The sequence below is a fragment of the Gymnogyps californianus genome, chromosome 7 (assembly GCF_018139145.2).
Source record: "Gymnogyps californianus isolate 813 chromosome 7, ASM1813914v2, whole genome shotgun sequence".
Classification (NCBI taxonomy): domain Eukaryota; kingdom Metazoa; phylum Chordata; class Aves; order Accipitriformes; family Cathartidae; genus Gymnogyps; species Gymnogyps californianus.
The window spans coordinates 39,971,798-39,989,108 of NC_059477.1; positions in this window are offsets into that span (position 1 = coordinate 39,971,798).

The window sequence follows — 17,311 nt, forward strand, 5'->3', positions numbered from 1 at the left end:
TACCCTTAGGATAATGCAGCGTTTTGTTTCACAATTTTCTAGGTTCAAAAAGCCTAGTGAAGTTGTTTTCCAATAGTTTTCCACTGCCCTGCACCTCTGAGTTCCCGATACTGTCAAGCTGTGGAAATGCCAAAATGTCACAAGGGAGGCAGTTCTTCCTGTTATTTTTTTACCTAGGCAGAAGTGGTAAAACCTGAAAATCTTTTAATATTTACCGCTCACATTATAAATAATTTTATAAATATAAGATTTTGCCTTTCAGACATTGTCAGACAGGGTGAGAGATGAGGAGACCTTCAGTCGGGCTGAGTAATTTGCCCCGGCGTGTGCTGGAACACAGACAAACAGGATGTTTTATCCCCAATTTATGGATAGAAAAATTGAGGCGAGGAAGTGAAGGCATTCATTTTTCAAGCGTAGAAGTGCTCATTTGTAAGCAGGCAATTTAGGCTTGAACTTTTTTTTTTCCTTTTTTTGAGGAAAAGGACCGTGTATATACAGTTCCCATTGAAATTACACTTGAGGCACCCAAGCAGAAAGACTTTGGCCATACTCTTTTGGGGTCCCGCAGCCCTAATCCCATGTTCTAATTGGCCAGTAATCTGTGGACAGATATTGTAACAGTTCCTTTAGAATATTTTTCTACTTCTCACTCATTTGCATACTAATGGCATAAAAATAGGCACTTCCTGCCAGTAATTAGTTGGAGCCCAGAATTTAAAGAAAGAAAAAGGCCACAGCATTATGGTAGACGGATGGTACTGAGGAAGCTGCAAAAAAGAGTCACTTCTCTGGTGCTCAGAGAGTGCCTTTAATTTAGAGTTCAAGGCTGGCAACTCTGTTACCTCTGTGTGACAGGGATTAACTGTTTGCTTGGCCTAATAACTTTGCCTCTAATGAGCCCCTCTAACTTTTTTCATGGCAAATCACTCGATCTGTCCTGCACCCAGTCTTGCTGCTGTAAAGGTTTTTCTTTTTTTGCCTTTTTCCCAGAAAGAATAATGCTAGCGGTGAAGTCTGCACCGTGAGCGTAGTTCCTGGTGGAGCACCGTGACTCAGACCAGCACAGAGTCCGCTCAAGGGTTCTTCACATAATGAGGCACTGTGAAACTCATAACCACGTCAAGTCGTATGAAGCTCCAGGTTAAAATAGCCTGTTAAGTGCTGGAGAGCTTTGGGTGTATATACGGGGTTATTTGACTTCTCACGTGTAGGTCATAGACTTGAGCGCATACCAAGTTGGTGATAGCTAGAAATTTTCCTCTTATGATAGCAACATAGGTAGTTTTTGTTTAACATATCAGCTTTTTCAGTCAAATATGTAGCAGAAGAGTTTTCTGCGTAGTAGAAATTTCTGCATTGCTACTCTACTGGTGGTATCTATGGCGAGGTGAAACACGGAAGCGTGGAATTACCCATCCAACCCTGAAGAACTGTGGTAACTTCAATGAGACAGGGAAAGGGTATTTTGCTACTTTCGTTCCCCTAACTTCTCTGGAGATAAATATTACAGATTACATTCTCCAGGGCTGTCAAACTGAATCAAACACCTTCAGTGAAGAATTAAATGCAGAAACTCTTCCCATGCTATTACTTAGAAGAAATTTCAGCAATTCCTGTTTGCCATCTACAGTCAGACAATACTGATCTCCAGCGACGCAATCTAAAAGCTCATGAGATGAAACTACAGTTAATTATATACCTTTAACTTATTTACCTATTTCAATAGCAAAGTAATTATTAAAGTATTAATCTCTCTAATATATTGACTGTAACTATTAGTTTCTTGAGAGCCGCTGCTCTCAAAGAGCCATTGGATGGACCCAATAAACGAGGTCTCTACTCCTTAAAGTTGAGACCTGCACTGCAGCAGTAAATGTTTGGTCCCCTTAATGGGATCCAGAATGAAAGTTAGGTATTTATTTAGACCTTCTAGGGAATGCCTGGAGAGAGTTTATGCTCTTGCAGACGTGAAATACCTACCTCAAATTAAGTCAACATACTCATTGGATCAACACAACTGTGTCCACCCGGGCAGTCTTGAGGGAGTGGCAATGTCAAACAGTTGGGGTGACTCTTTAAATGACCTGTGAGACTGCGGTTGCAATGAAAGACTGCAGTATGGAGAGGAAGCTCCTCCATCCCTTCGACATTCACCACGTAAAATCCTTTTCCAAGGGCAGCCTTTTGTAGCTGCTCCTTCTGAGTGAGCAAGGCTACGGTTTGCATTGCAGCCTCATGGGTCAAGCACTTGGCAAGGAAATGGGAGATTTCGGTTGAACATCTTTCAGCACTTGGTAGGAATCAAAACCAGTGTCTCCCCTGTCTCATGACGGGCTCTTCTGCCCTGAGTCAAGAGATGGAGAAAGGAATGAAACTTTCAGGGAGGCTGACGCTGAGCTAATGAAAGTAAGCCTGAGTCTACACCGCAGTGATCTGGGCACTCAGTGGGGAGCATCCTCTTGGTTTCAGACTCCACTAGAAAAGCCTTTTCCACCTTTCTTACACCTTTTCATTTCCCTTTCCCTCTATCCATCCCACTTTGTTGCTAATCTTAATGTCAAGCGTGTATGAAAGTCTGTATTACATTGTGCTGAACTTAGAAGTGAAATTGTGTCACTTTTTTTTTTATCTTTAAAAGCAAACCTTGTGAAGCTTGTATCCAGCAGAACTATATTACCAGAAAGTATTTTCCTGAAAACTTTGAGACTCTAGCTTATTAAAGCACAGATCCTTAAGATGATTGGGTCTATTCCATTAGTAGGTTTATAAAGTGTGCAGACTGGGTAAACAAGTGACAGCTTGGGGAAGTGTATGCACCTGTTTATTAAAAAGACGTTAACAAGGGCAAATCTAAAATAAGAACATGTACCACAACCCAATTTTCAGCAAATTTTTATGCATGCCTACACTTAAGGTTACCAATGTTATTGGCAATTTCTCTCTCTCTTTTCTCTCTCAGAAGTACACGGCAACTGATGAGCACGGAGCATCTGTGGCAAAGGAAAAAAACACCGTCTTCAAATTTTGAGGAGCAAACATGACCCTTTCTGTTTCTACTGTTTCCCACCCACATTCAGTTAGTGTGAGAGAAGAAGGAAAATGAAAAAAAAATGCAGAAATATTTTCGTTGCATGGAAGAACCGAAGAATGTAGTGTTTCCTCAATCACAAGCAAGCACTCTCATTACTGTTTTTGCTCTACATCATAAGTGACAGGGAGTTTTCTATATTTTATTGGTATAACTTAGAAGAGGTCACATTTCTGAAAGTCCTTCTGCAGAAGTGAGTCTTCTATTTGGATGTATGCAAATTCTACAGCGCTTATGCAACTTGTAATTTGCAGATAGGTATAAGCATATGCAAAACGGAGATTAAATGTGTATATGCAAGTTTGCAGAATTAATCAATGTACAAAAACTACACATGCTTTGGTGAAATTTGGCTCTAAAAAATTTAGGAAGTAGCCTTCTATAGCAACTTTCACTCAAGGATGCTAAATACACTTGGTTTTTATTAATAATTAATAATTTATAAGATTTACGTGATAATATTATTCCCCCAGAATAGCATTTTAAAAATATATCCCGATCTTGTGAGGACCTGTCGGTACTTATGCCTAGTCACAATTGCTGTAGTGGTGCTTTTTATGAGTATAAAATGCTGCCAGCCTGGAGCCCCTCCAGGATTAGATCTTAATCCCCAAAGATATGTTAGTGCTACCATCTCCTTTTTACAGATTGAAAACTGGAAACTGCGTGGGTGAATGCATGCAAGTTTACACATAAGGTTAATAATGGAGTAAAGAATTAAAATTTAGGCTCCAAACTTGTCAAGTGCATTCTAAGGACAGTCACTATCCCTTCTTGGAGTCCCCTTCATGTCAGTAGTTGATCTGAATATTATTGAAGACAACTCAAAGCCCTGGACCTGACTGTGAGTCCTGTTTTTCAGCGTATGGCCAGGTGAGCCATAGCGTACATACCTCAAACACGTTTGATTACTGCTGTTACCATGAACTGAAGCAAAGGGTCTTTGAACAGTTCTCACAATACAGGAGGCAAAAGAAGCAGTGTTTTACTTCAGTATACCTTTTACTAGAGCTAGGTACAATAGGATGTGATTATTTTAGGAACATTAAAAATATCTACTATCTTCTTCCCATGCTAGGTAGAATAGTAGTCTGAAGTATTTTTGCTTTGTAATTTTCTAAAACGAAGAATTCTGATTTAACCAAGCCTCTTCAGAAGGAAGCTGGCTGATATTATCTTACTTCCCTCTTTTCTTACTGTGGAATTGTTGAGAGAATGCCAGTTGTTGCTACTTGTCATCGCAACTTTCTAGTCCATAATATTGCTCGTTAAAGACAATAAATATTAACCAGAAGACTACTTAAAAACTGACCAGTATGCAGAATTCGAGTGCATGGGTAATAACACAATGACAATATAAATCTAGGTTTGTGTTTGTTGCTTAGTTGCACACGCACACATGCGCGCACACGTAAATCATACCTTCTGAAAAACAATTCTCCTTTATTTGTCTTCGTGATATTTATTCAGCAAAATTTTTAAAGATTTTTTATTTCTCAGATGTTAAACTATACAAGCGAATGAAGACCTCCGCTTCTCTTTCAGGGGATTGCAGCAAGAGTCATTGACACAAAGTATTGCCAAAACTGGGGACTGCGGTATGAAATGCCAAGGTTGACGATCGCTAAGATACCTTCGACTACAAACAGAAGGCCTATTTCATCCCACATGCATGGTATTAAAAGTGTATAAGGTACCATGTTTGCCTCCGAACTGGATTAATGGATCCTGAGGCCAGTCCTCCCAGCGATGGCATGTATTAAGGGATCCGCACAGGTTTCACAGCTGCACGGCGCTCAGTTGCTCTGCTAGGCGTGAGCTAATGTACGGCTGATTCCTCTCTGGGGGACACTTTGATTCTGGGTTTCAGAGGGGAGCCTTTCAGTATTCCTAATGATGTTTTTGGCTATAAAGCCTGGCAGCGTTATAGAGTTGTTGTGGACTCTGACACCAAAAAAATGTAGCCTAAAGAGCTGTAGCAAAAGACTTCATACCACTGCTGCCCACTACTCAACAAGGCGAAGGTATAAGTACACCCCCCAAAAAAAATAAATTCAGGCTCTGTGAGCAGATTAACAAAGCTGTTTGCTATTATGGACAAAAGCTGCAGGGAAAAAAATGAAGAGGAAATGGGCTGTATTACTGTGAGTTGGCACAGAAACGAAATACCAGGCTGCAACTTATGTATAGTAATTGTTCACGAAGCATTCTTTGGGTTTTGATAGTGACTCATTGTGTTCTTTGTGACCTTTGATGTACAGGATGGGCTGCTAGAAGACAGAGGAAGCAACAATAAGAATATAAAACTTTATTAACTTAAGATTTTGTTGGTTTGTTTAGTTGTTTTTCTTATTGCTCACTGATAGGTAGTATCTCTGGAAAAGACTGCCAGAGACATTTACCTTGAGTCCTTATGGTTTTTGCCATCTCTCCCAAGCTTTTGCAGTTGAAAAAACAGTTCTGATTTAGCTGAAAAATAGCTTTGGTTTTAAAAAGGAAATTTGTTAAACAATTGGTTGCTGACGTTGATTACCGAGTTCTGAAAAATAAGATAACTGATTGAAATACCACTGTGTTAGTAGCCCAGGTAATGAGCGGTGATAGGCCCTGCACTATACAGGACAGATGGAAAAATTATCGAGAAGATAGTCTTCTGAGTGAATATTTTATGTTTTAAAGAAAATTATGGAAAAAACCTTCCATAGAGTCATCAGAGTTGACACAACAGACTCTTCAGCGCCGTTAAGTTCCATTATGTAAATCCACGGTGATGTAAGCCAGACACTGTCAAGTTTGATACGCCCCAAATTTGACCTAATTAGCCATTTGGTTGTTTCTTTTTTCAAAGCTTGTGCAACTCAGCTCAGTTCAGGATATAGATGCTAATTGAACGCATAACCTACAGGTGCTGAAGAATTCTTACAAAAGAAGATCTATCCTATTAGGAATGGAAGTCAAGGCTCAGGGTCATCGGCTTGGGTAGTGGGGATGGGAATAGAAATCCCATCTATAGCTCTCTTCACATCACTGTTTTATTTCCAGGAGTGAAATTCAAATCCGGAATAAATCAATACAATATAATAGATATTTGCCAACTGAAGCCACTCCGGCTTCAGTCAGTTGAACAGGGAAAGAACGTTTCCTTAAGCTTTTAAAAAGGTGAGACCTGAGACTATATAATGCAAAGCCTGAAGTGGTTTACTCTACTCCCCAGTAACAAATGTACTCCTGTGCAAATCACAGTTGAAATTTTCTCTTGTGCATAGACCCGCCGGCCAACATCCAGCCTGCTCATTTGTAGGTGACTGCTACTGCGTGACTTGCTCCAGGTTTGCCTTTCACGTTTCCCATCGCTGTCCATGTATCCCCAGCCTAAGATGATCTCCTTTACACTCAAGTCCTCTTCCCACCCATTTGAGAAGCAGGAATACAATAACCTTGTGTCGTGACTACACCTTGGACCAGATTCCTTGATGTAAACACTCCATCTCTTCTGCTCTTTCCCTGCAATCCCCTAACCAAAATGAAATGAGATAAAAAGAGCTGCACAGCCTCTGAGTTTCCTGGCTTTTATCTTTTTATACCAAAGCCTTTGCGTTAATTTTGCATAGCTATTTTTACATGAGGAATAATATCCTGAATTACTGCTATCATCACGTGCGCTTAAGAATCCCACCTCACCGTCCTTAAGTCATCTGGCAACCTGATAGTGTTTCCTGCTCCTTCCCTCACATCAGCGCTGCAGAGAGCCTTGCTAAAAGTTTCACATCTGAAAAAGCAGATGATTTGGCAACACCTTCCTATAGATATTTCTTTTTTTTTTTTTCCCTAAAGAAATGTGCCTGTCTTTGAGTAAACTTTTCTTTCCAACTGTTCTTTTTTGTCAGCTTGCCAGCTCGACTTCTAGTATTGTTCTGCAGAGATTGCTGTAAGGAAAAATGAAAGAGAAGAGAAAGGTAGAGAACTGGGGGAAAGGGAAGAAGGGTTCAGAGGGCATTTAAAGCCTGGGGAGCCTAGCATGGGAAGGGAGATAGGCTTAGGAAACAGGGAATAAAATGGTGGAATGAGAGATAAAACAAGAACATAAAGGATAAGGGATTAGAGAGATAAGGAGTTCAAGAGATGAAATGTGAATAAAGGAAAACAAGAAAAATAAGGATGAAAGGAAAGAAGTGACAGGAGTAAGACATGTAAACAATTAACTAAGAAAATACTCTGTTTATTTTAGCGAAAGAAAATTATAGTATCTTTATTATTCTCTGGTTTACTAGTTCAGAGGAATTTTTCAAACTAAGAGCTGACGTTTGGGTAGTATTACTGAACAATGATAAATAGAAGCCTTCCAGTTGTTGAATTAACCAATTCTGAATTTGGTTAATTAATACGTCATTCAGGCAACTAAAATTTGGATAACAAAACAAAGCAATAAAAAGAATATTAACAGCTACAATACAAAGTGCAGCTCTGGAAGAACTCTTCACAATATTTGCAGTTACATCCATCAGCTCAGCGATAATCACTCCGGCACAGAGGGACCAGCTCGCTGACGCTCTGCTGCAGATTAATACCAGAGCTGAGAAGTGCAAAAATACTTGAAATCAGTGCTGGGTTCAAGTTTCAGCATTGCCCACTGACCAGCAGAAAATTTGCTCAAGATCACGATTTGTCTGTAAAAGTATTTCACAGGGCTTTTTTTCCCCATCTGGGTATTTATAAGGTGTTATCAGGTCTCAGTTTCTGCCTGATTTGCCTGAGCTGTTCACGTAGGTCACATAATGTGGTGGAACCTAGATAATATTGCTTGTTTTCCCTGATTGTCTGAACATAAATCATCAGGAAGATGAAATTTAGTCAAATCCACACTCATTTTTTTTTTTTTCCCCAGAAAGGCTACATATGCCTACAAGTCTAATAGGCAGCGTCAAAAAAACCAAATATTTTTTCATTAGTTTCTGTGCTTGACTCTGATAGGAAGTCGCCAAACATTTTATTAAGTAGTTTAGCCATCATCCCTGCCTTTCCAATACCCTTAAACTTGCATAAAATAGTTCAGGTCTATAGGGAAAATATTCCTTAAGGTCAGTTACTTGGCGTATAAAACCTGAAGTCTGCATATTCAGGAAAGGAAATTTTAAAGTCCTATGATTTGCTAGTTAACGGAAATCTCTTTCCTTTTTTTTTTTTTTTTTATGTATTTTGGCAAGCGGTCATTATGCCACCGCTTTTCAGATTTTTCTTTCCTTAATGTCCAAGGCCTTTCCTGCCTTGACTGACTGTGTGCTTCCCCGTATCGCTCCCCAACACGCAACAGAAATGTGGGGCTACGGAGGGTAACCCTGGAAGCGCCATACAGCATTCTGGAGATGGGATACATCTTTTACACAAATAGCGTGAGCAAACATAAATTTACATCTCAGGAAGTTGGGAGGTTTAACCTTCCGCATGGGGACCCCTCTTTGTGCTTGTATTACAACCTCCTTTTTTCTTTCTTTTATGCAGAAAGACATTTTGGAAGCTCATGCACCTTCTGGAGGTGCCCTGAGAAATGGAGCCAGAACAAACAGGGTAGTCTTCTGCTCCACAAAGGGCAGGGCATGAGCAGTCAGTGGTGAAATCATTTTTTTTTCTGTCCACCCTCTTTCTTGATTTCTTTCTGATGGGCTGAGATGCGAGTTGAGCTGCAGCGAGTTTCTGTCGGAGCACAGGGTGTCCTTTGCCTGCCACAGACACATGCAGCTCCCCGGGCTTCTGAGCAGGTCTCGGGCTGCCGTGAAGGTTTTTGAAGATGCAATCAAGGTATTACATATCCCTTTTCCTCATATTTGATGGGAAAATCCCCCAACAGGATTTCTTCCTCCAGAGCATCCACAGAGAAGAAGAGAAAATGAAGTCTCTAACGAGTGCTGGTCCCAATTCTGGTGCCATCCAGGCCTGTTAATTCTGTCAGAGGGAGAGAAATCTTAAGATTTGTATGTTTTGATTCAGTACAAAGCATGAGTTAGTCAATGGAAAACTGGATTTGCTTAAAAGCAGAAAAAACACGTTAAAACAACCCTAAAACACCCCTTGCATCCAACCCTGTGAACCCAAACTGAGCAGCCTAAAGCACCTAAGAACTGTAGTACGTAGTCGTGTATTCACAGAAGGACCCAAGCCCTAGGTCCTCTGCCGAAGTATTCGAGGTGCTACAATGAGAAACCACCAGGAACAAACAGCAATTTAAACATCCTAAATTACATTCTGTAAAGTCTCAGCTTGCCAAATGCCTGAATGAAAAAGGATGTGAAAGATGGGCTCTCCTTCATTCTAATTCAACCCAGATTCTGGGATTATCTGTTAAAAATAGGACATTTTCTATTCTCTAATAATAATAATTTTCCATAGACAGCTGTTGATGTGCCCATAGGTTCACAATAGCTCTTTTTGCAGTGGATTGTAATAACAATTTCTTCAACTATGTCTTTGAATTCAGAGCTGTACGAGCTATTCACAGTGAACACTTTAATCAGTGAATTTCAGCTTTTATTCTGCCTGTGCATTGTTACAAACGTTACACGCAGACATTTGATATAAATAAACTTTGCCCCGCCGGTTTGTTCACAACATGTTTTTGCTGCGGTGTTTCAATATTCATTATTATCGTTGCACAACTGGTCACCTTGGTTGACCAGTGTTGTTTGTTCTGGGAAAGAAGTGGTAACCAAGAGGAAATCGATGTCGTGGAGCCATGATGGTCCAATGGATAAGGTGTGCGCGGTTAAGTTAGGAGGAGCGAGATCACAAGACTAAAGAGGTTTTTAGGACTATTTTAATATTTCCTTTCCAGTTCCCTTGACTCAGACCTTGCTTCTGACATCGCCATGAGAACAAAGAGGCCACTTGAACATTATAGGCTGAGGTCAAATTGAGAATTAATGATCTCTTATCACATTCAGACAAAGCTCCAGCTGCAAAGGGTGGGGTTGGGTGCTTTTCTGGTTTATTTAATTGCCACTGAATCAGGGCTCTGAACAGGGCTTGCCTAGTCAGAGCTGCAAAAGATGAGCTCACATGCCATTTTCCGAGTCCCTTAGCCGTGCCCACGCCAGAGCCTGGCCTGGCAATCCTTTACGTGGCTGGTATCTTCGGTGAGAGCAAACGGAGTACAAGTTTAATATCTTAATGAAACAAATGTCAGGCATTTGTTTTATATGAATAAAACATCCTTGGCATAAACCTCGGTGAAAAACAAATTCCAAAAAGGTTGTAAATCAGAATTCAGCTTTCAGTGCGCTAAAATGTGTGTGTGAAAAATTATGCTGAAGAGCCAGCTCTATCTAAACTACATCGTTTGGCAATGTCCTGTCAGTGCAGGAGAAAATGGATGTAATGTGCACATATGCACAAGGAGTGACTCAGAATGATGTACAAGTGTTACTGTATCTAGTCCAAAAGAAATACCTGGAAGTCAGGAAATACGGCTCCGCAGTTCAGCAGATTTGTCTGAGGATAGATGTTCTGGTTTTGAAACTCTGGTTTTTCCCCAGAGTGCCACAAAGATGTCTCATGCAAACAAATACAGTCTGGGTCAACCGATATCTCTGGGACTATTGCACAAACTATAGTTTTATTTGGTATTTATGGGAGAAGAGTTTCAGGAAAGAAACATGACTGCTAGCGGCTTAAGGACTGAATAGTAGATTGATATCTGTAGCTCCTGGAGCAAGACCTGTAGCCTAAACACACACTCATTAATCTATATGTAAGTCCAGGCATTTCCTTAAGTAGTCACGACAGTTTAATTGCCTATGAATATTCATAGAAATGAGTTTTGTTTGTAAGAAGGGCAGCAATCTCGAATACTTGTACCAATCTGTATTCAAGCGGAGAAATCATCTGAAGTCTCCGGTTTCCTGTTTATAAGAGTTTGAGCTGCCCAGACAAAACACAGCAGCAGGAACAATAGCGCAGGGCTTGGATGACTCTTACGGCACCTCTGAGACCGGGTTGTCTTAGCTAAAGGTAGCATCACTCCAACTTATTCTCATAGTGTTGGAGCTGGCGACTTCAAAATGATCTGGTATGTGTTTGTAAAGTCGGTGCTCAAATGCATAATGAAATGGCGCCATAGAATCATAGAATAGTTTGGGTTGGAAGGGATGTTTAAAGATCATCTAGTCCAATCCCCCTGCCATGAGCAGGGACACCTTCCACTAGACCAGGTTGCTCAGAGCCCAGTCCAGCCTGGCCTTGAATGTTTCCAGGGATGGGGCATCTCCCACCTCTGTGGGCAGCCTGTGCCAGTGCCTCGCCACCCTCATCGTAAAAAATTTCTTCCTTATATCTACTCTGAATCTACCCTCCTTTAGTCTAAAACCATTACCCCTTGTCCTATCGCTACAGGCCCTACTAAAAAGTCTGTCCCCATCTTTCTTTTAAGCCCCCTTTAAGTACTGAAAGGCCGCACCTTTACCCATCCCATTAGCGTACTCTATTTTACTGTTAATATACACAAATTGAAAACACAACCTTGGGTCAGCTACTGTTAGGCTATCCGTCCTTGAGGGGGTTTGCTGGGGGAGCCTGCCCTTTGGAAACCTTCCAGAAGGGAAGAACATATTTTCCCAAAGACGGCGTTGGGTCCTTGTGTGTTCATTTGCTGGAAAGAAGTCCGGCTCTGTCAGGTATAGTGATTGAGGTTTCTTGGAAAACTCTGATGAGGAGGCTTGCGATGAGAAGACAGAAAAATGATGGAGGCCCTTGCCAGAATAGCAGATCAGATATAGCTCTCTTGGTCACCATGGTGAAGTGGGAATCCAGCTCAAATAGAGCAACAGACTGTCTCCCGCTAACTAGACCGTGATGCTCCAGTTCGTCCTACTGAAGGGCATCTGTGAGACAGCGCTGAGCACCACTCGTGAACTATTACGTAGTAGGTCGCAGTGTTGACAAATGTTTTCAATTTTTTTCTAAAGTGCCACTCATATCTGACTTTCCCGTGTTCTTCCCTGCTGCTACCCCAATGTAAACAGTGCGGGGTTGTACAGGAACCACTCTCCCTCTCTCCAAAATGGTATTGCTGGGGATCTGAGGATGACTAATCTCTCCTGTTTACAGTCTGCTAACTGTTTGAATCCTAACATAATTTAGATGACAGGGTTCAGGAGACTAGAGAATTACATGTTGCCAAGCTACTAAGGAAAAGAAAAAAAAAAAGGCTTTTCATGAGGTGTTTGGTAATTTCCCTCACTGCCTGTGCCATCGCAGCCTGTAGTTCTGCTACCCTGCTCTTCCCTCCATGCTTACAAGAAACACCTAACATATTCACCTTACCCATCTGAGACCTGAGGACAATTTCCAAGATGCCCACAAGAAGATAAAGAAGTGGAAGGAAGCAGAGTTAGTAATTTAATCATGCCCTGGACTAACTGGCTTTTAAACAACTGTGTTGGTACGGGAGATTTCCTACAGAAACTCCCACTTGCTCATCTAGTCCCTTCTCCATACCTGTAGCATATATATAAAAATATATAACCCTTGTGTGTATATATATATATATATATATAAAAACCCCAACTGCAGGTTCACTAACTGCCTTCATAACTGTCCAGTGAGCACTCAAATTCTTTTGAAAAATCCTTTTGCAGTTCTATACCACTTACTTCAGTCTGCATTTCAGCCCATTAAATAAATCAGAGAAGACACACAATTCTAGAAGTCCTTTTAATCACGAGACAGATACAGGCATAAAATGGTCGTCTGTCTATAAACTGAAGCTGAAAAAGTTATATCAGAAATGAGGTGTAAATTTCTAACATTGCACATAATTTAGCTGTTAGAACAATTTAACATTTGGATAGTACACATGGGATGTGGGATAATTTTTGTCACTTGAAGTCTTTGAAATTGGAAGACTTCCTAGAAGATACATTCTAGCTCAACCACAAGTGGCGGAGCTGCAGACTCAATAACTCAAAATTGAGGTAGACTGTGTAAATGTCTGTGGTCTGCCTCACACGGGATGGTAGGCTGGAGAACTGTGATGGTCTCAAAATCTATGAAAACACTTTGTCTTTTCTGCTTGGTATTTCAAAAGGATCTGTCACAGCACAATCAATTAAGATAAGATGAAAAAGGTGCAGCAAATAAAACTGCAATCAATTAAAGACTGAAGGTGGAAGATGTACATACCCTACAGAAGTTGAAGTGAATTGTAGCAATTAAACAGAATGGTCCTGATAAATTAAATAACGAATCACATTCCAAATTTGGTAAAAATTCATATTTTAGATACAACACGTGAAGAAAAAGAAGAATTCAAATAGCTGTGGAAGAACATAAATACCCGGTTTGAAAATATATTCAGCCAAACAGCTGTCATAGTAACCTTTGCAAATAAAAGTGTTTAAGAGGATCTTTACTGGAGAATACGAGATTAAGTGGTATATTTCTTCAGAAATCTGGCACTATTACTCATTTTAAACTGGAAAGATTTGACAAGAATGGGAAAATTCAGCTGTGCCAGCCTAGCAGGTGTGAGGGAAAGAAAGGTTTCAAAGCAAAGCCCACGGTGCTTTTCAACATTGTGCCCTTTTGGAGCTCCTTGCTATGAGTTTTACCTAATGGCAGCTATTTTGTACCAGCCAGTGGATTAGCAGGTGATCTTTTGAGTCATTTCTGGAAAAAATTACACGTGGCTGTTTGTGGAGTTGTTAGTGGAACAAGATCTTTCCTAGATTATGCTCGTCTTTTGATATTTTTTTTTTTGCACGGTAAACTAGAGAGTGTTTTGTAAATTATTACATTATTAGCGCAAAATATACTACCGAGCAATGTGGAAGCGTGGTCACATCAATTTGCAGAATACGTAGAGGATATACAGTCAATTTAAGTTGAAAAGCAACTGTAGCTACACTGTCATGTTTAAAAGCTAAACTGGGCCTCTTCTTCTCTCCATCTGTGCATGGGAATGAAAAGGCAGGAAAATCTGCCTCTCTCTAGCTAACTACTCCAACTGTTGTCTAGTGGTATTGTTATTAGTAAATGGAAAACTCATTGCAGTAGGAATCAGCAAGATGCTGACTGCGATGGTTAGGGCTAATTTCATGTCACCGTTCTGACAGGTACTGTTGGAAGCAGAGGTGGGTGGATTCTGATAAAAAGAGATGCTTCTGAAATTAATAAATATCGCTTAATCTAGATGCTCAAAGCTGAGAAAAGCTAACCATTTTCCCTTAGCACCCTTCTGTGGCAATAAGGAAATTTTGCAAAACGTGAGTTGACATCTAAAATGAGGAAAACTATTAAGGGGAAAGGAAAATAATGTTTATGATGAAAAATACCACGGTAAGACATTTACACAAATAGGAAAAAGATACCTACATTCACAGTGTTGTGTTTCGGTTACATCCAACGGAGGGGTATCCTCTCTGCATGCTGGTCCTGCTCTCCCCGTCCCTTTTTTACCTGTGCACTGCCTTATTGCTTGTTGTCAAAATTACTGAAGTTGCAGGAATATATTCATGCAGGTCCATCTTCTGTTGCTAAGAGAAAATCCTGGTAAGTTTGGTAAGATGACTGGCAATTACTTCTATACTATTTTTTGCCCTGTCTCTGGTCTTAATACTGATATTGCATCTTTACTTTTCACTGTAATATGAAATCTAGCCCTTTAGCTGATGACAAGGCTAAAGCTTCTCTAGTACCTGGCCTCTCATCCTATACTACTTGGTCTTGTTCTTACCAGAGTTCATTTTGCCTTATTTTATGCTGTGGCATAGAGTTTATATACGCCATAGAGATTTTATATGCCATAGAAAACTCCTGAGCAATGGCTTTTACTTTGGCATAAGGTACAGTTCCTTTTTCTCTTCTTTATACTCTGCCAGAAGAGGCAAACATTGACAATTGCAACTTCTCCCAGTGAATTTTTACTACAGTTTTATGACACTTTGGTCAGTTGATAAAAATAACCGCGTTTCACTGCTTCTGTAACCTGAACTGCAGAAAATCTTAATATTAACCAGGATAATGGGCAATTAGTTTTCAAGTATGGTCTGACTCATTCTCTCTCTTATGATCTCCATTAAACTATGGCAGAGAAATCCTTCCCAGATCTTCAGTGCTGTTACTGGCTTATTTAAGTCTTCTCTTCCTTGTACGCAAAATCCTGTGTGTTCTAGTATGTGTAAATTAAGATTTGTCATTTTAAAAGGATTTCTTGCTTTAAACTTACTTTTTCTTGAAACCCGGCCTCATATTTAGTTCATCATTGGCTGTAAAAAAAGCAGCCAGGTTGGAAGGAAGTTAATATAGAAGTTAGAAGTAATTAAAACTCAGAGTTGGCTGGACACTTCTGAAAAGTGCAGATGACTACCTGTGTCCACATATGCAGTGCATTTGTCTAAGTTACTGGTGTGTGAAAAGCAAGGAACGGAACAAAAGCTTCTCTTGCTGCCGTAACTACAGCAGATGCTGCTTGATGCCTGCTATAATAGAGAAATACGCTCTCATGCTTTTACAGCAGCCTTGTCAGCCCTTTTTGTCCTACCTCTTGTGCCCTTGATTTCAGACCTCTGACCTTGTATTTCTTCTGGCATCCTATAACAAATAAAAAAATAGATGAGCAGGTGATCATGTAAGACTCCAAGTCATTTACCGGCGTAGAAGATGCTGGAGAAGACACTGCTCAGAGATGCTCCATAGTTGGCAGTTTAAAATTCTCTGTTTCTCTCTGATTTTAATTAATAGGCTTGTATTTAAGATGAAACGTGTTCAATTTGTGCACAGTGTAGAGAATGTCACACTACAAGATAGGTTATATACATAGCAATACAATTATCATTCTCTGCTGACAAATGTACCGTGATATTGATAAAAAAGCAATAACTTCAATGTACATGTCAAAATCAGCCCCGATAGCTTATTACAGATTGTTAAATGAACATAAATATCTAATGTTCAGCCTGTAATGTTCATTCGTACCATGGCAGATGAAGGTATAGGTCGAAGAATTAATTTAAAACACAATACCAAGTCTCTAATATTCACTGAGTCTAAGCTATATCTCTTTGCAAGCATTCGTGAAAGTGTGGGGGACTAGTTCCCCACGCCGGGCCCAGGCTGCAGAGAAGCGATGACGTTCAGCTAGTTAAACCTCTTTAAGTGTCCCTGAGATCTTCGGGTTCCAGCCACAATCCGCCAGCTTATCCATAATCACCTTTCCATGTTTCCAAGAAGAGAGCGTGGCTCTGCAGGCTGCCTGGCGTGCTGCTGTCCCTCTCCCAGCTCCCTCCCACATCGAGCCAAGGCGAGAGCAGAGTGACGGTGGAGGCTTTCCCAGCGGCGAAGTGGGTTGTGGGTTGGTCAGTCTGAGTCTTTTATGAAAAAGTCTCTATCCCATCAACACATTTGCTGATTTTTATGTATTTTTTTTAAAGGAAAGGGAAATGGGGAGCATAGCCTCAGCTAGATCCCGTTTCCTCCTTCATTCATCAGCTTTCTTACCCACATTTAGAAATGCAAGGGAGCAAGTTATGAACAGTCTATTTTGGAGACGTCCTAGATTAAAATAAGCCCATTTCTACGGTTGCGGAGCTGGTGAGGATGTTGAAAGGCACAGGGCTGAAGTACTGACACAGGCGACGACGAGCCCAAGAACCTGCCACAGCCTTCCCCGTGGGCTGCACCAAAGGCTTTGGGCATCCCGTTGGGCATCGGCACCGCAGCATCCAGCGAGCTGCGAGGAGGCCAGGTGGAGTCAACCGCTTCTCCTCTTCTTCTTCCTCACGGGGACACGATCGCAACGGCCCCGGTGTGAGGACTTGCGCGGCAGAAGGGGGTTTCCCACCCACGTCAGCAGAAGCTAATGCTTTCGGGTTACTTCCAAGTGGCTTGTACCTCTGCTTTGCGGAAAGGAAATGAAAGGTATATTCAGTGATGGCAGCAGCATGATTTACTTTGGTGCTAGGGCTTTTTTAAGGTCATCAGCTGTATGATCTCTTCACATAGTGCTTTCAGTTGATTACTACTTTTTAGTGTTTTCCTGTCAGTCCTTTCTTCTTTCTTTACATTTTCTGCCCTTTCTGCTACATTTTTCCAACGAAAAATACCCACTGCAAAGAGTTTGCTCACTTGCTGTTTGTAGAGGCCCAATAAGATCAGTACCGGCATCAGCTTCCTTAGAAGGACATGGATGAACATCATCCAGGTTCCGCTGGGGGGAAAAATTCCCACCTTTTT